The sequence below is a fragment of the Lepisma saccharinum genome, chromosome 10 (assembly GCF_977018435.1).
Source record: "Lepisma saccharinum chromosome 10, izLepSacc3.1, whole genome shotgun sequence".
Taxonomy (NCBI): domain Eukaryota; kingdom Metazoa; phylum Arthropoda; class Insecta; order Zygentoma; family Lepismatidae; genus Lepisma; species Lepisma saccharinum.
Genome location: NC_139238.1, coordinates 51,814,796 through 51,835,823, shown reverse-complemented (window position 1 = coordinate 51,835,823; position 21,028 = coordinate 51,814,796). Strand labels below are relative to the sequence as shown.

Sequence of the window (21,028 nt, the reverse complement as noted above, 5' to 3'; positions counted from 1 at the left end):
GATGTTTCGAGAAACTACTGTTCCCTTCTCCATAGCCAAATCTCTTCAAAAAGAATACGGTATGACTTTGGTGAAGGAAGAATTTGGAATATTTGCTATAACTATTAAAAACTCCCATCTCCCATGACTGTTTAAAACCACAGCAATGACAAACTATCTCAGTCTAAAAGAACCATTTCAAATTAAAAAGATAAAATGGTGCACACCATTTCACTTCCCCATATTGACTTCAGGATGACTCCTCGCTGAATGCAGGAAGTTGCCCGAATGCCGTTTTCTCCTCACACACTTCTCCTACATTTCACCTTTCCGCTTACGTCACGTCGTATTCAAAGTCACATATTTCTTGAGCCTCACGAATTACGTCTGGGGTAACTTGGACACCTATTTCTTGTATTCGCCCTTTTCCCATTTTTTAAACATCCCTATCCACATTTCCATCATCTCTGTTCAATTTATTATCCCTACCCTTTCCAATTTGTCCTTTGTATTTTACACCAAAACATTCATTTTTGTTCTGGATGACCCTCGTATTAGCTTGCAAGCACAATGGATTCTGTCTCTCATAACATGAACTTCCCAGCCTTTTAAATAGGAATACTATTACTTAGAAATTGTGAGGGGAATAGGTTTCAGCTAACACTATTGCATTTGAGCACTTGCTGCTTCCTGGTATATTATAATGAATTTGTAGGGCTTGAACCCAGACCTGTACAGTCTGAGCCATCTCTCGCTGCCTACTTTCCTCTGTAATGTAAGCAACTCTACAGACAGAGGTTAGCATGTGTGAATGTTGACATTGGTTTCACGGCGGCCGTTTGAATGAGCATAACTTAGGAATGGGGAGTATGTATTCTTGGCATATATGTTGGGAGCAACTGGTTTGCTATATAAAGGGATATGAATGTGTTATTTGTGGTTGAACAGAATTGAATACTTAATGATTGATACAAAAGGACATTAAGACTTCGTAGCTGTCATGATTGCAAAAGTAGTTTCATTCACAGAGATGGATGCAGTACTAAACATCATACTTCTCAAGAGTTTCAGTGTGTTTAACACATGATTTCTTCAGAAGATACGTGTGTGAAATAGGATAAAGCAGATGAGAAGGACTACTGCCATTAGCCCTCACTAAGGCCATATATTTGTGGTGAATTAAAAATTTTGGTACAAAACTGGGCACATTTCAGGGTCAATAGTGGTATATAAAATGGCATTTCGGTATTAAAATGGTGAATATTAGCCTAATTTGATTTAAGAACTCTACTTATTACACAAAATTAAGCATGGTCTTTCTGATCGCACATTTTTATGTAGTTATCAGAGTAATAAGTTTATTCCCACGTAAAGGAGACTATTTTTGCTTCTCACTGTTCTTGCCCCCCCACCCCCAAATTTGGAACCAATCACCGCCACTGCCCGACACCTTTCAAAAACAGGAAAATTAACATTACAGCATGTTATTTCACATTTTATGTTCCATCAAAAATAAAACGTGCATGTCCCTAGCTAGAACAAAGTGGGGGGTTCAACTTTGATAAGCTTTCTCTGATAATAATAATGATTTTTCAACCAAGAACATTTAAAGGGGTGCGGGTTCAAGCCCAATAGTTAATCATGTAGTAGTGTGTCCAAAACGGTAGTAACTGGGAATGAAAGTTAGTTTTTTTGCAATTTCATATAGTTATTTTTACCAGATGTCTTTTTTTCTAAGAACAAGAAAGTTGAAATAACCATTACACTCCTCAAAAATTTTCTCACAAATGCTGTAATTATAATTTTGATGCTATATTTGGCCAATCCTGAGTATATCAATGTCAGTGTTTGGCAAAGAGAAACAAAACAGTTGTTTATTTCACTCGTATATTTCCTTCATGTCTAGTAGACTGAGATCTTTATTTTTCTGTAGGCAGTGCCGCCTGTGATGGACAGAACCGAAAATTACCCCAACTCGTACCCACCAGACATGGAGCGTGGAGGCGACCTGAACCGTTCCTTGGAGGAGGGGGATGAACCAGTCTGGGGTGGAGATGCGGGGTGCGGCAGACAAAGGGGAGGATAGGGAGGTACGTCCTGGCGGTGCAAGATACAGCATGCAGGGGCATATGATGGGAGGAGACCACGCCCAGGATATGACTCGCACCACAAGGCCGATGCCTAGTAAGTATTCAGTGTTAACCATAGATCCCTCAGGACTCTGGTGTGGTACGGAGCTTTCAGACCGAAGCGACAAGTGGCATGTGTCGCTTAGAAGTGAACCTTCCAAACTGAAGCAACATGGCAAGTTGCAAGTGTCGCTTGTCCCCTGTTCCCTACCTCTTGTTGCATTGGTCTGACAAATCTATGAAGGTTGAAATATTTCAACAAAGTATGATGTCTAAATTGTGCGACAAATGTGCGACACGCACATTCAGGGAATGAAAGAAAGGAGGATCATGAAGTAACAAACATCACTTAGACACTGGAAAAGTTTAAATTTGTTGTGCCTTTGAGCTGCATTTTCAGTTGTAGATAAGAGATGGTGCAATTTGAAGTAAATGTTCAACCTGCAAAGTTGCCAGGTCCAGAGTGAAGATAGAGCTGACATGGAAAAATGTGTTTCTCTCATTGCTATATTTTGTTTCCCCTCTTTATTTTCTTGAATTTAAAATTGTATATGTAATTTAAATAGAACATTAAGTTTTGGACCACCAGGCTTTTAAAAAATTGTGAGCGGTGTTGGGGAGGGGTGCAACTTGAGGGAAAACGGAATGTTGAGAATATGGATGAGGGGTGGAATTGGGGTTCGATTGAGTAAGTTACTTGCTTGCATTCATAGCTGACAATCAGGCCTCTCCCATCTTTTCTGTACCGAGGTGTGGGTAAATTGGGGTAGTGACCGACAGCTTCCCAAGGTGGCTACTTGCTGGGAATTATGCATGAATTATTGGCTCTGGGAATTCTGAATGAATTTTTCTCCATAGACATGAAAAATTGCAACTTTTATTAATCCAAATCCCATTGAATTTATACATATTTATAAATGACGCAAGGCAAGTTTTTCACAGTTTAGTTTTCATTTTTATCGAGGAAATAAATAAAAACTGCGTGGAAAATAAAACAGAATTCTCTCAATCCGTTTACTTTGTTAGTCTCCTTTGCAGAACAATCTATCTCACAGATGGAAGATTATAGCAAGATAAGACATCTTGAAGTTGATTAGGTAAATTGGATTTTGAAATTCTGATAATGATTAGTGTATCCCGTAACATTTGTGACTTGTGTTTGTAGATGTATTTCGAGTTTGAGTGTGTGAAATGGCAAATGTAAACTCCGCGACTTAAATTAAATATTTTAAATATATATATACCATTTAATTAAATTGAATTAGAAATTTGGGTTACATTGAAATCTCAGACCCTTTATACTGGGTGAATCTTTTAAAAGAGGCCACGTGGAAAATGTGCTCCTTGCATGTAGGCAACCCTGGTATACCGAAGAGAAGGGCAGGGTAGAGAAAAGTCCAGGATATCGGTGCCAAGTAGTTTCAACAACATGACATAGAGGGGGATTGAAGAGAAAGTGTCCAGTAGTGACCTTGAGGCGGGCAGCGTGCAGGTCAGTTGAGCGGCGAGGAAAGTTGTGAGGGTAGTTCGGTGGGTCAGCATGGTATTAACGGTGCAGCAGCGTATATTTTTTGTCGAGACGTATGCATGCCTCGGTTTGTGGAAACAGTGTGCATATTTGTTTACGACGAAGTTCGCGGTGAATGGAGGTTCAGTGAAGGCCCCAACCAAATCAGTAATGCAAAAATTGATTGCAAAATGGCGGGAAACCAGATCCGTGCTGAATAGGCCAAAAGTGCGTCCAGAGACTGTCCGCACTGAGGCAAAGGTGGGCGACGCAGCGCAGCTAATCATATGCAAGTAGTAGAGGTCTACGCCAACGTCAATCGCTATTTAATATTCGCAATTCATTTGCACGGGTGTTAATTAATTTGCACTGGTTTTAATTAATTCGTATGTACTTAGAATTCATTTGCAAGTATTTAGAGTACTTTACATTTATGTATTTGCATGTTTATAACTTTTTATGAATATATAATTATTTATTTTATGAAAAATATGTATATAAAAGGTAATTAGAGGTACTAAACGCTATGCATATGTTTTTATATTCATTACTGCAAAGTATGTAATGTATAAATCGATAATAATTAATGTTTATAGTATTGAAAATAAGTTTTCTATGGTTTATGAACCGCTATGAACGGTGGTAATGGGTGTAGGTACAGGTCCAATTACGATTGGGGACGGTCCTGGTATTCGAACCCGCGATATGTAATATTATTAATTAGTACTATGTAATAATGTATGTTATTATGGTATGAAACACGGTGGTGCAACACGCTAGACAGAAGACGGTGAACTCCGCGCTCCGCGCTGAGGGTAGACGAGAAAGGAATTTGGGAGATGTGCGGTCAAGGTCAAATGACGTCACAACGTCAGGACAAAGGAAGAATCTGATTCACCAATCAGAGAACGCGTCGGTAGATTTTCAGAACCGTTTTTTTTCCCAAGGTTAACCACTACGCAAGAACAGGGGAAAGCTATGCAATGCCGTAGGGCAGGGGAGGGATTGAACCAGACAACAAAGAATGTCTGAGAATGCGCAGCAAGGGTCAAATGTTTTGAAACTGAGCGTCGCTTGCATGCTACGACACGTTTCTGTGAAAGTATGCCAAGGTTACCGAGAACACTAGAACAAAGGATGATGGGAAGGAGTTCAAGGTGAACTAGAACGCAAGAACAAAGAAAGCGTCGGTTTATATTTCAACCAATCAGAAAACGCGTCGGTTTTATTTCAACCAATCAGAGAACGCGTCAGTTTTGTTTATGAAGTATAAAAACTGCGTAAAAGCGAGAAAATGTTAGTTTGAGAAGTATTTCTGAAGCATTGCGTCAGAAAAGATATCAACTTGTGATTTTTGTCTGAGATTTGAAGACAAAGAACTCAAAAGAAGCTATAATTAAGGTAAGTGAATTGTTACATATATGTATGGTGCTTTTAAATAATGCGTAAAACAAATAATGAACCGAAGCAAGAAACAAATATGCGTAATGTGAACAAGTACTACAACTATTTTTTCTATTTTTTACAGGTGATTCTATTTCTGTGCACGTGCGACTGGAAGGATCTGTTAGTGAAAGATGGCGTCTACAAGCTCCACAAACGAGGCTAACCACACTGCGGTGAGTACTTCGAACGAAATTATATGTAATTTTCATTCTGGAAAGTATACTTCCCCACTAGAACTCGTTAATGCATACTATGATATGTGTGACAGAGTTATTTTCCACGATGATATCCCTTCTTGTGATCCGACTTTTTTCTGCGAGACAGTGCAAACAGCAATGTGTCAATTAGGGGTGGGGGCAAGTCAGTTTTCAATTGTGGATGAAAGAGAAAGATATTTTAGACGATTCGGAATGCTAGGGCGGGAGGTATCCATTGAAATACCTAATCAGGTTGTGGGGGACCCTGAATATTTGGTGGGGTCCATGTTTCAATTTCTAATGAAAAAGATTTTCTTTGATGTGGCACCGGACAGTCAGGTTGGTTTGATTATTTTCGGCAATGAAACCAATAAGGATATTTATATCCCTTGGCGCCGCCTTTCGGCATTAAATCCCAAGATTATTCAACACTATGTGACCAAAGTGCTGAACAGCAATGAATCCTTCTTTGTAGATAACTCTCTGAAATGCATGGCGCATATTGTCGAACCCAAGCGCGGTAGAGGGAAGAAAAAGTACCCCCTTTATAGAAAGTACGCCCCTTTACTATCAATAAACAATCCTAACCAGAGACAGACTGCTTTTACTATTATGACTAACAATGACAATTTGTGCTTGCCACGCGCTATTGCATTTGCCCAAGCCAAAGTCGACAAGAACACAAACAAAATCCAATCCTTTCGAAGATCTGATAATAAACTCAAAGAAGCGGCTCTACGGTTATGCCATGAAGCACGCGTTGATCCCACCAATGGATGCACTGTAGAGGACATTGTAAAAATTTCAGAACCAATTGGGACCAGAGTACCAAATTGTTGTGTTTTCAATGAAAGAGGGGGAAAGGGAGTATGAAGTTATTCGGTCAACGCCGTTCGCCCCTAAACAGATTAATTTATTGTATCACGATCAACATTTTGATATAGTCAATTCTGTCCCCAAACTTTTTGTGAAAAATTATTACTGCCCCAAATGTCAAGTCGGATTTAATAAAAAACCTCAACATACTGAATGCACTAGGTATTGTGCATTGTGTGAATACACTCATGATGGCAATGAAGCCACTAATACTATCCCCAGAAAATGCACTATATGTAATAGGAAATTTCTGTCCCCGGAATGTTATGAAAATCATTTGCGTACAGAAGGGCGGAAATCCAGTGTTTGCCAAACTATTCACCAATGTAACGTTTGTTACAAAATAGTGAACAAGAGATTGCGCAAAACACCACACAAATGTGATGAATTTTTTTGTAAAAGGTGTAATGCTTTTGTTGACCCAGCACACAAATGCTATATTCAGCCCGTTAAGCCCGAACCAAGTGCAAAGTTTCTTTATATTTTTTATGATTTTGAGTGTATGCTGGTAGAAAGGGAAAATGACCAGAAACACGAAGTCAATCTGGCTGTTGCTAAGCAAGCCTGTCATGTCTGTAAAGACACTGATGCTGATTTCTGCGAGACGTGCGGTCCCCGTGTTCATATTTTCCCCAATATTCAAGAATTTATGCAATATATTCAAACTCCGAGGGAAGGGTTTGATAAAATTGTGTGTATTGCACATAATGCAGGACGATATGATTCACATTTTGTTTTAAATTACCTGATTACTAAAGAGAATATTACCCCCTCCGTAATTATGCAGGGTAGGAAAATAATAGAGATGTCTATTACCAAGAAAATAGTGTTCAGGGACTCCTTGAATTTCATGCTCATGAAATTGAAAGACTTGCCTGCAAGTCTGGGACTAGCGGAAGATTTGCAGAAAGGCGATTTTCCGTATTTGTTTTCAACCCCTGCAAATCAGAATTATGTAGGTCCATTCCCTGATATTCAATATTATGATATAGATTCCAAGTCCTCCAAAGAAAGAGAAGAGATGCTAAAATGGCACGAGGAAACTGTCCAAGCAGGGAAAATTTTTGATTTTCAAAAAGAGTTGCGCGAATACTGTATTAAAGATGTGGAAATTCTTACTGCTGCATGTATTAAATTTTCTAATCTGATCGAAGATCTGACTGGAATACAGTGCTTTGTTCGCTGCCCGACTCTTGCGTCGTTAGCGTCTTTGATATTTAGAAGTAAATATCTTAAAGAAAACACTCTTATTAAAGTTCCGCCATTTGGATTTCGGGAACAAGACCAACAGTCTCTAATTGCCTTAAAGTGGTTAAAGTGGGTAGAAAATACTGAAAAGATCACTCTAAGACACGCAGGGAATCTGGGGGAGGCTAAAATAGGACGTTATAAGTTGGACGGGCTCCATGAAGAAAGCAAAACTGTTTATAGTTTCCAAGGGTGCTACTACCATGCTTGCCGGATTTGTCTTCCTGTCAACAGAGATAAGCCTCTTAACGAGACTGGCGAGACCCTAGACCATAGGTACGAACGTACTGTTACTCGTAAAGAAATATTAGAGCAAATGGGGTACAAAGTTGTAGAAAAATGGGAATGTGAATTCAATGAGGAAATTAAAAAAGATCCAGAATTACGCAAATTTATTGCTGAGAATTGTTATTCACTGAATAACCCACTTATCCCAAAAGAAGCTTTTAATGGGGGACGCACTGAACTTTTCAGGGCAGTTTATGAAGAACAAGAGAATGAAAATACGAGCTTGAAACTGCTAGATGTAGTTTTCCTTTACCCTGCAATGATGAAGCAAAGAAAAATGCCTACAGGGAAACCAGTGATTTACACGTTAGAGTTTCCTACCTTGGATAATGTGTTTGGGGTTGTAAAATGTGATATTCTCCCCCCTAAAGATTTATATTTACCAGTACTGGACATGTCGTGTAATAACAAATTAATGTTTGCTTTATGCAAAACTTGTGCACAAAGCGAAAATCAAGAACAATGTACACACGCAGATAAAGAAAGATACTTACATGGCACCTGGGTATCGGAAGAACTGAAACTGGCTGTAAAAAAAGGGTACAAAATACTCAAAATATATGAAATTTGGGATTTTCCTTCGGCTGACCAGAATGATAATGTGTTCAAAGACTATGTAGACACATTTCTTAGACTGAAACAACAGTCTTCAGGATATCCTTCCGGCTGCAGTTCAGAAAATGACAAAGACAAGTATATTCAAGATTATTTCGATCGTGAGGGAATTCAACTTGTAAAAGATGAAATTGCATTTAACCCGGGACTTCGTTTTATTTCCAAAATTCTGCTGAATTCTTTGTACGGGAAATTTGCCCAAAATCCTTTAAAAACTAAGTCTATTTTTGTAAATACTGAACAGAAATTCCATGATATAGTGTTTAATCCGCAGTATGAAATCAGTAATGTTGTCCCTATTTCCGAATCTTGTTTATTAGTGAATTATATTGATCTGGAAAGCAAAAATGAACCGTTAGTACTCTCAAATGTACTTGTCTCTGCGTTTATTACTGCTTATGGAAGAATGCACTTATATTCTTTTATGGACAAAGTCAAGGAAAGTATTCACTACGTGGATACGGACTCTGTGTTCTATGTAGAAAGAGAACATGAAAAACTTATTCCTACAGGCTCATTTCTTGGTGAAATGACGGATGAGATTAAAGAGCCCTACCAAATTACATGCTTTTTGGGTGGTGGTCCCAAAAACTATGCATATAAAATGGTGAACAAACATGATCCTCAGGATGAGAAACATGTTATTAAAGTAAGGGGCATTACCATGAATTACAGAACTCGACTCCAGATTAATTTTGATTATTTTAAGCAACTGGTCAAAGGGGAAATTGAAAAGCGAGTTGTTGAGAACCACCGTAAAATTAAACGAAAAGCCAATTTTGAAATTGTTTCTGAATCTGAGCAGAAAACTCACCAAGCAGTCCACACGAAACGAAGAAAAATTGAAAATTTTGAAACGGTTCCATATGGAATCTAAATAAGAAACGAGTGTTTTTTTATTTTTTTATTGTTTTTTTTTTTTTTACAGTCCAAGGGCCATCTGCAAAATCTCAATTTGGGTCTTTATCCATGGGCACTCCCCCTCAATTCTTTGTCTTCCACAGACACTACATCTGTCAGATGTTCTTCGCCGCCTCTGACGCGACGAGGGAGGGGACACCAGGCGCAGGCGGTGTTCTGCCCTTATATGGTCCATAAGGGCCTTTTTGCCCCTAAATCCCACCTCCCAGCAGATATCGCATTCTCTTTTGATTTCATCCTGAAAAGAAAAGATAAAATTAATTTGTCGTATATATTTGGGCCATTGTGTGTCTGCGCTTCAAGCAGAGAACGTGTGTTGTTCAACATGGAATTGCGTTTTACACACCCGTTTGCAATGATGGTTTGCGGGCCCTCACAAAGTGGAAAAACCACTTTTGTGGATAAGCTTCTATTTTATAAACATAAAATGTTTACACAAGTTCCAAAAACAGTAATATGGGCGTATGGTGCGGTTCCTCCCAGATTAAAATTAAGCCAAAATACAAATATTCACTTTATTGAAGGAATCCCTGATGTAGCAAATATGGATATTGAAACTCCTGGATTAATAGTCATTGATGATCTAATGAATGAAAGCAGCAAAGATTCCGCAGTCGCAGATATATTTACGAAATATTCTCATCACAAAAATATAAGTGTTATTTTTATAGTACAAAATTTATTTCACAAAGGTGCTAAAATGAGAGACATAAGACTCAACTCACACTATCTTGTGATATTCAAAAATCCACGTGACAAACACCAAATATACCATTTAGCACGACAATTCAAACCCGACAATAGTAAAAGTGTTTTGGAAGCTTTTCAAAATGCAACTGAAACACCACACAGTTATTTAATGTTCGATTTAACACAAAATACACCTGAAATTTTACGTATGAGGGCGCATATTTTCCCCGATGAACAAATGGCTATTTATGCCACTGGAAAGCATGTCAACAAATCATTTCTTGTGCGAACGTCAGAATGACATCACAACTAAAAGAACATGCTCCGGCACTTAAATTATTGTGTAAATTAAAACCTATTCAACGGAAACGCCTTTTGCAACGAGCAACACCAGGACTAGTTCGTGTACTAGGACAATGTGCAGCCAACACAGTACGTGGTAATATTCCGCTTTCAGGGGTACAAAAAACTAAGCTTCAAAAGTATAAGGCCAGTTTGCGTAAACTAGCGGCGAAGGGCACTTCGCTCAAAAATAAAAAGAAAATATTAATTCAAAAAGGCGCCGGCTTTTTATCATTTTTAATCGGTCCGATTATATCAGCGTTAGGTAGTGCATTGTTTTCACAATGAGCGTGAGAAAAATGATTCTTGTTCCCGAGGACTTTGCCACTAATATGCATGCCTCCGTTGAGAAAGCTCAGAGACACGAATCAAGATTAGATTCTAATATTCGTACAATATTAGCACGTGAAGATATAGGGGAAAGTGAAAAATGGAAACTTTACCAACAGGCACTTCGACTATTTGTTAATTTTACTAAGCCTATTCCCACACACCTACCATTGATCGAAGAAGAAAATAAGCTGCCACAAATAAGTGAACCAGTGCAACAAGACGACCCCCCTCCTAGTGTTACTCTCAGGGAAGAAATTCTTGCTTCAGTACCGAAAACTGTTCAGAAGAAAACAGAACTTTTACTTAAAAGATTATTCTCTTCTCAATATATAAATTGGGACGCATATGGAACAGTGTACATAAATGGAAAAAGAATTCAGGGTTCAAATATCATAGATCTGATTAATGATTCTGTTCGCCCCCGTAAGAAAAGTAGAGATCCTGTCGGGAGAGATCAGTTCCAATCTATCCTTCATTCTCTAAACATACCCAAATAATATATAGTTACACGCACGCCCCCACCCCCTTCAAGAAATAGGAAAGCTGAGTTTATATGGGAAGATATATAAAGTATGGATCTTAAAACATTGTATTATACACATGAACTACGGACTTCATTTTCCAATACTGAAAAATTATCCAAACATTCTACGCAATCACGAAAGAATATTTCCGAGTGGCTATCAAAACAAGATGCATATACTTTACATGTTCCAGTTAGAAAAAAATTCCCACGTAAACGTTACGAAACCACTTTTCCCCTGGAACTTATGCAAATGGATTTGGCAGATATGCAGAATATCGCCAAGTACAATGACGGTATGCGCTATATACTTTGTGCAATTGACGTGTTTTCAAGGCAAGCGTTCTGTATACCAGTGAAAAGCAAAACGGGTGAAATTATGGCAAAAGCAATCACTAAGATTATAAACATGTTAGAATATCCTCCTGTTTACTCCCAGACAGATCAAGGAAAAGAGTTTTATAACGCTCAAGTGAAAAAAGTGATTGACAAGTACAATATTATTCATTATAGCGTTTTTTCAGAACTAAAGGCAGCAGTAGTGGAACGATTTATTCGTACTTTAAAATCAAAATTGTATAAACACTTCTCAGCCAATAATACATATCGTTATGTAGATATTCTCCCCCTTGTAGTAAAATCATATAATCACTCGTATCACCGTTCTATAAAAATGGCTCCTGTTGAAGTGTGCGAAAATAATGCGCTGCAGGTCTGGTCTCAGTCTAGAAACAATACAAGTCAAAAAACCAATAATATCAAATTTAAATTTAATATCGGTAACTACGTAAGGATAAGTAAAGCCAAAATGAAATTCGAGAAAGGATATCTACCTAGTTGGACAGAGGAAATTTTTATAATTAGCGATCGTATGAGTACTGATCCCCCTACATATCGTATAAAAGACTGGAGTAACGATCCTGTCAAAGGCATTTTCTATGAACCAGAATTACAAAAAATTACACTTGATCCAGACAAGCCATTTACTATCGAGAAAATTCTAAAACGAAAGGGAGACTTTGTCCTAGTAAAATGGAAAAACTACCCCCTCGCATGTGCAAGTTATGTACATAAATCAGATATTACGCGTGTTTAGGTTAGTTGCCATTATGCCACTGGACGAATTCTACGTTACATTACCTTCCAATGTAAACTTGAACTTGTTTCCTGATAATAAAATAGCACATTACCGTACTAAGCTGAGCGAACCAATAGAATTAAATGAACAATGGGTGGTGGCGGCCACAGAGCTTCATTTAACTTGGAGTTTTTATAATATTGTTTCCGATACAAATAGCATTTCATATCAATTTAAACCGAAAAAGAAGGACCAAATTTTTTATAGTGAAAGTATAGTTCCTAAAGGTTACTACTCCAATATTCAATTATTATTAAACAATATTCCCCCTTCAAAAAGAAAACTGCTTGCTCAACATGTCCGATTTGGCTATACTTTGTCCACGCATAGTATGTATACACAAACAACACTAGAGGAAGATGAAATTATGAAATTGTATATATCTCCACAATTAGCTCCAGTGTTTGGTTTTTCGTTGGATACTCCCAAGTCAGAAATATCTATACATTCGGTTATTGGTCCAGGTACGGCAAGATCAAGTTCTATTTATCCTTGTAATTTAGATTATCATATCCCCCGTGAAATCAACATATGCACAGATATTGTCAAATATCAAGCAAATATAGGTCCCGTAATACGAACGGTTAGTGTGGTTGATTATGAATATGGAGCAATAAAAAGTTATATATTTGAGCCCAGGCAGTATCTAAAAGTCGAGAAGCGTTACTTTGAAACAATTGAAATTATATTAAAAACAGAGCATGGAACTTTGCTTCCATTTGAGTTTGGAGCGTCAAGCGTTACATTACATTTTAAAAAAGTGGAATAATGATTTCTGAAGGCAGTGATAATGATTACTATGTAACTTTGGTTTCAAATGCATCCAAAAATATTTTTCCGACTAATACACCTTCTCATTTTTTAACTAAACTTTCTAATGCTGTTAAGCTCGAGTCTGGAGGCTGGTTAGTGGGTCTGTCTGAAATTCATTTCACAAGCAGTCTGTTTAATATTCAAAAAGGACAAAATGAAATTATGTGGACTTATTATAACCAAGACTCGGATCAGTCAAGTAAACAGAGCGGTAAAACAATCGTTCCCCCTGGATATTATTCAAGTGTGGAGTCTGTTTTACAAGTTTTAAATCAAGATCATATTGGAGAAGGGCTATTTCGATTCGGTTATAACCCGTCCAGCAATATTGTTGAGGGAAAATACAATGCACAATTATCTACACTGAACCTCTCTGATATTTTGGCTCTGCAGTTAGGATTCGAACCAAATAGAAATCTTGTTAAACAACAGCATAGTTCGAAACAGACCAACCTAAATATTGGTTATCCCCAGCAGGTTTTAGTATACACTAATGTACTCAGTTACCAGTTTGTAGGAGATACAAAGGCACCTCTTTTAAGAATGTTTACATTTTCTTCGGTCCCTTATGGTCGGTCACAATCTATAATATTTAACCCCGTTCATTATATGCCTGTATCGAAATATTTATTTGATACAATAGAAATAGTTTTAAGAGACAACACAGGTCGTAAACTCTCATTTGCCTTCGGAGATCTGAGTGTTAAACTACTGTACATTTCAAGCGACAATGAGATACGATAGACGTCAGTTGTATCGAGATTATTATCTCAACCAGGCGGGAACAGGTTTACCTTATTTTTCTGGTCCTCCCTATCAAAAAGGCCACGGAGCCCTCGGTTCAATATTTAAAAGCTTGTTTCGTTTTGCGGCCCCTTTATTAAAACAGGGTTCTAAAGCAATTGGCCATCAAGCATTACAATCGGGAATGGAATTTGTTGGGGATGTTCTACAAAACAGGCCTCTCAAACAATCTTTCAGAGATCGTGTAAATCAGGCGGGAGAAGCTCTTCGTGAAAAAGGCGAGAGAAAAATTTCTCAGATTCTTTCAGGAAAGGGGAGACAAAAAAGAAAGGGTAAAACTATAAAATTCGAACCACCCTTTATTACCTGCCAGTCACGCAAAAAGAGGCGAAGGGTACACAGAGATATATTCGCTAATTAACTACCATGTCGTTAGTAAACTGTAACTCATCGGAATGCACAAATACAGAATTGGATTTGTTTTCTCTGCCATTAACTCAAACTAGCATTGAAAATTCTTGTTTAGTGGAGTATCGTCCCATTTCATCTTTAACTAGTAAAAGTCCAGTCGAGTTTGCCATTACTGGAGACAGTGGGGAATACATTGATCCAGCACACATTTATCTGTACCTAAAATGTAAAATAACTAAACCAGATGGTACGGCCTTAGCTGCCGATAACCTGGTTGCCCCCGGAAACAATTTTCTACATACAGCATTCAGTCAGGTCGACGTTTCGTTAAATGACAAATTGATTTCGTCCTCTGCAGGGTGTTACGCTTACAGGGCATACATTGAAACATTACTCAACTATTCTAATGAGGCTAAAAAATCTCATCTCACTGCTGCTCTCTGGTATCGCGATACGCCTGGGAAATTAGAAAATCTAACTGAAAATAAAGGAATTGAAAAACGAATGAGTCTTGCTGCGCAAAGTCGGTCATTCGACATGTATGGGCGACTGTATTCTGATTTTATGTGCCAACCTCGTCTTCTCTTGAACAATGTGTCCATGAGAATTAAATTACATAGATCAAACGATGCATTTTCATTGATGGCCGCCGAGAATTCTTCTTATCGTGTAGAAATACAGGACATTTCTCTTTATGTAAAAAGAGTTACTGTATCTCCAGATATAGGTCTTGCTCATGCAAATGCTCTTGAAACTACTACAGCTAAATACCCAATTACACGCGTGGAAGTAAAATCAATAACTATCCCTCAAAATATTACTTCTTATAATCTAGATAATATATTTTTAGGTACTGTTCCTAAACGTGTAATATTAGGTTTTGTTGAAAATTCAGCTTTCAATGGTCAAATACATAAAAACCCCTTTAATTTCCATCATTTCGGATTGAATAAAATTCAACTCCAAGTTGGAACTAGAACCATTCCAAACCAACCTCTCTGCCCCAGCTTCACAGACAAAAATATTATCCAAGCTTATTACAATTTATTCTCTGGAACGGGAATACATTACCAGGATACAGGAAATAGTCTCTCCCGAGAAGATTTTGATAATGGATTTGCTTTGTATCCCTTTATTCTTTCACCCACAATGGAAATTGACTCTACTTGGGACATATTACGCGATGGGAGTGTAAGTGCTAAACTGTCATTCTCTGCGCCGTTGCCTACGGCGGTCACGTGCATTATTTATGGAGAGTTCGATTCTCTGCTCCAAATAGACAAGCATAGAGGTATTTTCCCAGATAATACAAAATAATAATCAGTTGAGTACCAGCCAGGAAGGAGTACGGATCACAATATGAGGGCTGTCGTTGATTTTCAAGGATTCCGAGACAATTCTGGCAATTTTATTCCTAAAGAACTAGCTATAGTCGATGCAGACTCAGATAGTATGCAATCATGGATATTTCTACCACCTTACGAATGGGATACTTTAGATATTGGAGCAAAAAACGAAAATATGTGGCAAACACAAAACAAGCATTCTCTCGAATGGCCTATCGGTGAACTTTGCTATTCAAAATTGGTTTCCGTACTTTCCCAGTACACCAAAAACGCATCAGTTATTTATTCTTTTGGAGCTGATAAATGCAAGTTTCTGATTACAATACTTCACCGCACTGTGGTTAACCTCGAGGACCTAGGATGCCCTAAAGCGTCACTGTTAGCCTTCCCTGCACAAAATTGCTGTCGCAATTATCACAGATTAAGAACAATCAAATGTGCTCTTAGAGACGCACATTTATACGCATCTTATCTCCGTAGCTTCATGCTTCAACAGCATATTATAGGAGAAGCCACAAGGACTGCACCTAAACAGAACACCTCAACATCAGACAGTGGATATTCCTCTTTTGCTTCGTTTTACAACGACGTTTCAAGTGTGTATTACTTATCCGAGCAAGGTTGCTCTTCCGAAAATAGTGCATTTTCGGATAGTGAACAATGAATAACATTGAAATTGAAAAAACTGTTCAATCAGACAAATGTCTGTCTTTTATTTTTCGAGGTGTTTTTGCTAATAACACATTGCCAAAAAATGTGCAATTGCCTGCTGCATTGATTATTAACACCGACAATGAATCTGGACCAGGGATACACTGGACAAGTTTGTTTATAAACAGTGATAAGGAGGCCATGTACTTTGATAGTTTTGGTCAGCCTCCTAGTGCAAATGTACTAAAATTTATAAAAAATAACTGTATATCATGGTGCATCAGTGAAACGGTGGTTCAAAACCCAAACTCATCAATGTGTGGAATTTATTGTATTATGTTTTTACATTATATGTGCCGTGAGTTACCCCTAACCTATTTTCTGTCATTGTTTGGAACAAACTTAAAAAGAAATGACAGAATTGTATGGACAAAATTCTCAAGTGCCTTTAATTAATTTACAGTGTGCCTGCAGTGAATAGTGCATCGAAGACCAGTGTCTTATTTTCTCTATTGCACAAGCAATAGTAGAAAATTATCCCAAGCCTACATGTTCTGAATGTGAACTTGGTGTGAGAAAAATGAAAATCTTCTGGCGTGTCAAGGTTGACACGCCATAGAAAAAACTTTCTATAAAAGTAACACTGTCATTTGAATATGGTTTACATGTGCGGGTACATAACAAAATGAATGAGAAAATAAAAGCGTTGTGTGAACGCTATGTATTACAACATGTGTACAAAATGACTTATAAAAACTGTAAAGCGTTGTGTTAACGCTATGTATTCTGTATATGTATAACCTGACTTATAAAAAACTGTAAAGCGTTGTGTAAACGCTATGTATAAATAATTTGTAAAATTAATTTGACTCTGTATTTATTTTGTAGTAGATTAGTTTTAGAACAATAAACTTGTATGTAGTAGACTTGTGTGTTTTATTTCTTTTAAAAAATAAAAGGTTTATAGTTATATGTAGATTAAAAAAAAAAAGCTAATATTGTTGGTGCAAACGGTACTAGGTTCGATCCTTGTTAGGGATCTTGCACAAATCTCAAATACATTAATCGCGAGTGTTACTACAATTCACTTTTATTCCGTCTCGCCACGCTAAACACTTTGCCGCTAAACAAAAAAAACACAACCGAGATAGAACTTGACAAGTTAGTTTGTATTTACAATAAAACACTAGTCAAATTCCATTATCGTATAACACTTGTACTTAGATAAAAAATGCAATACTTACAACATGGATCATCATGGTGAAGAAAAACTCAGAAAACAAACACAACACCAAACTCAATAGAAAAAGTAGAAATGTGCGGTCAAATTCGGATTCCCAAGTTTAAATACCCCAAAGGTTCAAGGCCGAAAAATCAAAGCCTTTTCTACCCACCCTTATTTTCAATACTTGAAAACTAACATTCCCTTTAAATTCTCGCTGCCTCGTTAACTCTACGAGTCCAAATTTAAAACCCACAGCCTCTCTTTCCATTAGATAAATTCCTTACGTCCACCCGCCTTGAATTATATCACCTTCACCTCATGTCCTTTTAACTTAAAATCCTTTTTCGTCCAAATTCTCTACCTGGTTTGGCGATTACTATTTTAAAGTCCGTATCGCCCCTCCACACCCACACAGAGAGGGAGTTTCCGCTTAGCAGGAGACTTTTAAAATTAGCATTTTACAATCTCTTGTATTTTTTCAAGGGACACAATCACCCCGTGATACATTTTCTTTTTCCACCTGAAATCGAAGCGGTTCGTTTCTCTAACCAATTTATTTTACCCAAAATGACTTGTTGTATATTTCTCCCATCACAACAACAACCCGTCTCGTCAGCAAACCCTTTCGCCTTGACCTACATTAACAGAGGCTTCATTCTTGATACCTGCGCTGAATATTAATTCATTCTCTCTGTCTGGCATCAGAGCGGAGTCGAAATTCTGAGACAGTCTCCTGTCTGGCATCTCGTACCATCGTGTTTCATACCATAATAACATACATTATTACATAGTACTAATTAATAATATTACATATCGCGGGTTCGAATACCAGGACCGTCCCCAATCGTAATTGGACCTGTACCTACACCCATTACCACCGTTCATAGTGGTTCATAAACCATAGAAAACTTATTTTCAATACTATAAACATTAATTATTATCGATTTATACATTACATACTTTGCAGTAATGAATATAAAAACATATGCATAGCGTTTAGTACCTCTAATTACCTTTTATATACATATTTTTCATAAAATAAATAATTATATATTCATAAAAAGTTATAAACATGCAAATACATAAATGTAAAGTACTCTAAATACTTGCAAATGAATTCTAAGTACATACGAATTAATTAAAACCAGTGCAAATTAATTAACACCCGTGCAAATGAATTGCGAATATTAAATAGCGATTGACGTTGGCGTAGACCTCTACTACTTATGCAGTCTCGGCGTTTGGCACAATAGTTGCAGGTGTCCCAGTCAACCGCTATGCAGATCCTGGAGAAGGACTTGTACTTGCGCACATTCAAAGTTATCGTGATGCATCAGGTGCGAGATGTGGACAAGGCAGCTCGCGTGCAGTTTTGTGAGTGGTTTCTGTGCAATATTGCTCCGGAGGTGCTGCAGGATGATTACTTGTTCATTTTCGATGAAGCATGGTTCCATCTGTCAGGTTACATAAACTCCCAGAACACGCGACTCTGGTCAGGTGACAATCCACACGTGTTCATGGAGGTTCCACTGCACGCCCAGAAACTCGGTGTCTGGTGTGCCGTGTCGTCACGCTGCATCATCCCCGTGTTCTTCCACGAGACTGTGAACTTGGCTCGTTACATCAGTAACATATTCAAAGTGTTTGTTGAACAACTGACTGAGGATGAGCGAAGGAACGCTTACTTTCAGCCGGATGGAGCCACGGCACATACAGCATGTGCAACAATCACGAGCATTGAGTCAGTGTTCCCGCCTGATCGCATCATCAGCCCTGGCCCGAACCAACCTTGGCCACCTCGTTCTCCAGATTTATCACCCTGTGATTTCTTCTTGTGGGGAGCTCTAAAGAGACAGGTGTATAGCAACAAACCTCACACACTCGAAGAACTCCAGAACAATATTTTTACAGCTATCCAGGACATCCCGCAGGATGTCCTAGCCCGTGCTTTTCAGAACATGTGGTATCGTCTGCAACATCGAGGTCAACGGAGGACACTTCCAGCACCTCCTCTAGGTAGGTTGTTGTCACGCTGTACTGTATTTACAGAAGAGATGTTTCATTCATTTACATTTATGTCAAGTTATCTAAACTGCTTGGCACCGATATCCTGGACTGTTCTCTACCCCGGTCTTCTCTTCTGTGTACCAGGGTTGCCTACATCCATGGAGAACATTTTCCACGGGGTCTCTTTTAACAGACTCACCCAGTATATTATTAATATATTTGTGTGTGTATGTGTGTGGGTGGTGAGAGGAGGTATTACGTATGTTTGAAATAAAGAAATCATTTGTTTGTATGCTTGAAGATTTGGAAAGTTTGCCTTGAAAACCGGAAATTATACTTTAATTTTATCATGGTCCTACAGTAGCCACCCTGCTTCCAGAATCTTGTTTTTACGAAATTGTAGACATCCTGGTGTTTCAGCTTGGCTGATAATTTGTTTGTCAGTTTCAGAGTCTGTGGACATGAAGAGAGATCAGAATGCTCCAGGAGATGCAAGCGGAGGCACGCACGATCGCCCCTCAGACCCTGTAGGCAACAGCGGAGGAGCCGCAAAACACAGGAAGGAGGAAGGCAGCCACTGCTCGGAGTGACAGAGGGGACGAGGCAAGGCAGTCAGGCACGTCGGCACGGGAACGGCCACGCAGGAATTTGACATGTTCAAGTTTTGCACGTGCCGGGAAGCGATCAAGCTCCAGAAACAATTAAACTTGGCAAATTGAAATACATGAAAAGTTTTTTTTATTATTATTATTTCAGTGAATTAAACACAGATGTAATTCTGATATTCGTTTCACAGCAGTAAAACTTACAGGCTATAGTGTGATGCACATAATTCATAAATCCAATTCAGTTATTTGTATTTCTCATTCCTGAATTTTATACTGTAATCTTTTTTTTTTTTTTGTACATTAGTAACATGCAAGTTATATTTCATAATGATAGAAGTTGCCGTACAATATTCAACAGAGTGAAAACATTAGTGCAGCACAAGAATTGAACAAGAACTTACGTAGTTTTTATATTGTAAATTTTTAAAACTAAGAAATATGGGTGGAAACAATTTGTATTTATCATTTTACAATATTATCTTTCTGGCAAGGATCTGAATGCAACAAAAGCACTAGGTAAATCATAGTGACACTGCAAAAATTAAATGTGTCTCGAACGTAATTTTCCTTACAAGATAACATATCTACAGATAAAAACAGTACATATAGACTATAGTTATTAACAGCTTTTCAATGTAGATGGAGGCTTAGTGTTACATAAGCATTTAATTTTACTTTTATATGTGAAAGCAATGTTTCGTAAGTGGTTTTCAGGAAATATCAGTATTTACATGAACATGTGTGTTATAAATTCTATTAATGTGCAATTCTTGATACGTACATTTATTCAAATATCTCTGTATACCATATGGATATGTTGAATTTTCCGGCATACATAGTAATAAAAACGAGGAAAATCCATCAGTGTATTTCGTTTTACATGGCATGTGGTTGATATGTTGTGTGTTAAGGTAAACTAACTCCTGAAGTGGAAAATGTTAGCTGGGGGTTTATGGTTTAACATGGTGACAATGAGATAACTGGGGGAGTG

At 37.9% G+C, this 21,028-nt stretch overlaps 1 long non-coding RNA gene across 1 annotated transcript; it reads left to right on the top strand.

Annotated features, from left to right (window-relative positions):
• The first annotated feature begins 2,028 nt into the window (after positions 1–2,028).
• Positions 2,029–20,441, top strand: LOC145994352 (uncharacterized). Its single transcript, XR_014442340.1, has 2 exons — positions 2,029–2,163; positions 19,874–20,441. It is a non-coding gene; the product is annotated as an uncharacterized LOC145994352 (long non-coding RNA).
• Positions 20,442–21,028: the final 587 nt, after the last annotated feature.